Source organism: Humulus lupulus, chromosome 1, assembly GCF_963169125.1.
Source record: "Humulus lupulus chromosome 1, drHumLupu1.1, whole genome shotgun sequence".
Taxonomy (NCBI): Eukaryota; Viridiplantae; Streptophyta; class Magnoliopsida; order Rosales; family Cannabaceae; genus Humulus; species Humulus lupulus.
Window position 1 is genome coordinate 181366976 of NC_084793.1, and position 2143 is coordinate 181369118.

At 31.7% G+C, this 2143-nt stretch overlaps 1 non-coding gene across 1 annotated transcript; it reads left to right on the top strand.

Moving 5' to 3' along the window:
- The first annotated feature begins 1513 nt into the window (after positions 1-1513).
- Positions 1514-1619, top strand: LOC133813186 (small nucleolar RNA R71). The gene has a single exon (XR_009884224.1). It is a non-coding gene; the product is annotated as a small nucleolar RNA R71 (small nucleolar RNA).
- The last annotated feature ends 524 nt before the right edge of the window (positions 1620-2143 follow it).

The window sequence follows — 2143 nt, forward strand, 5'->3', positions numbered from 1 at the left end:
TGAACATGTCAATGCAATTGATGTTGGGATCATTGCAACCTTGAGTGAAGTTAATGTAACCCAAGGAAAGGTGCAAGGATGGTGGTATGATATTTGTGCCACCATTCATGCAACCTATGATAAAACTCTTATCAAAACCTTTGAAAGTGTAAAGGTGGGACTTGAAGTCCAAATGGGAAATGAAAAGAGATCCAAGGTACTTGGAAGGGGCTGCATTGATGTGTTCTTCACTAATGGAAAGAAAGTGACCCTAATTAATGTTTTCTATGTTCCCAATATGACTAGAAACATTATGAGTGGAAGTCTATTGATTAAGTCTGGTATTAAAATGGAATTTGAATTCGGTAAACTCACTATGACTAAATTAGGCACTTTTGTGGGAAATGGTTATACATGGGATGGAATGATCAAACTTTGTGCTCTTGATAGTGACAAGAATGATATGACATCTAAATCTTGCAATGTGAGTAATTTTAATTCTATTACTTTATGGCATAATAGACTTGCTCATATAGGTTGTAACACAATTAAAAGAATTTTTAAATGTGGATTGATTAATTGTGATGTGAATGAGCATGATAAATGTGAATTATGTGTTAAATCTAAAATGGTAAATAAACTTTTTCCAACTATTGATATATGTTTAAACTTGCTAGATTCAATACATAGTGATTTATGTGAACTGAATGGTATGTTGACTAGAGAAGGAAATAGATACTTCATGACTTTTATAGATGATTGCTCTAGGTATACTTATGTGTATTTGCTTAAGAGTAAGGATGAGACATTTAGTGCATTTAAAATCTATAAAGATGAAGTAGAAAAACAATTGAAAAGGAAAATAAAGACTCTAAGAAGTGATAGAGGTGGTGAATACTTTTCAAATGATTTCAATTTGTTTTGTGAACAACATGACGTTATACATGAATGCAATGCACCATACACTCCACAACAAAATGGAATAGTTGAAGGAAAGAACATGACTTATCTTGAGATGATTAACTCTATGCTTTTACATGATAAAATGTGTTATAATTTGTGAGGAGGAGCTTTGCTTGTTGCATGTCATATTTTGAATCGAATTCCTATGAAAAAGAACAATGTGTCTCCATATGCGTTATGAATAGGAAAGAAGCCTAACTTAGGCTATCTTAAAGTGTGGGGGTGCCTTGCTTATTGCAAGAGCACGAAGCCTAAAATGACCAATTTTGGAGAATTTATAGTTTGACTTATGGCTAAAGCTTCTACTTTTCTCGCTAATTTGTCTAAGGATGTTCTTAAGTCTAATTCATCTTTTACTTCATACCTTCCTCCTCTTATTGGTGAATTAGTTGACCTAGACCTAGGATCAAAATAATTTCATTGTTGTGAATTGATAGATAAATCTTCAAGGGCGTCCCAAGCCTCTTGTCCTTGAAATTTTAAAAATTTTCCAGTATGCATAGATTGAATCATTTGACGATTAGAGGGAGTAAAACCATCATAAAAATATTTTACAAGTCTCAATTTTTCAAAACCATGATGAGGACATTTAATAATAAATCTTTAAATCTTTCCCAACATTCATAAAACTCTTAATTATCTTTTTGAAAAAGCTTGGAGATTTCTCCTTAGACTATCAGTTTTAGACATAGGAAAAAATTTCAGCAGGAATTTATTATAAAGTTGATCCCATGTAGTTATAGATCCAGTGGGAAGGGAATTTAACCAAGCTTTTGATTTGTCTTTTAATGAAAAAGGGAACAATCTTAGTTTGACCGACTCATCAGAAAAGTTTTGAAATTTAAATGTTGAGAAAATTTCTAAGAAATCTTTGACATGCATGTAAGGATCCTCTCTATCTAACCCATAAAAAGATGGCAACAATTGAATGATTGATGGTTTAAGATCAAAATGGGTAGCATAAGTTGTTGGAAGAACAATAAATGAAGGAACATTAGATGAAATAGTTGCAAAATATTCAAGCAAAGTTTTTTTAGGCACAACATTTTCATCAACAGGATTAGCAATTGGTTTCACGATGCTCAATTTTTTACTAACACTTTCAATTTCAAACAAAGATAAATGTCTTTTTACTAATCAATTTTTAGAGTTAAGTTCCCAATGATGCATATAATTTTCACAAGGCAACAAAGATAATCTC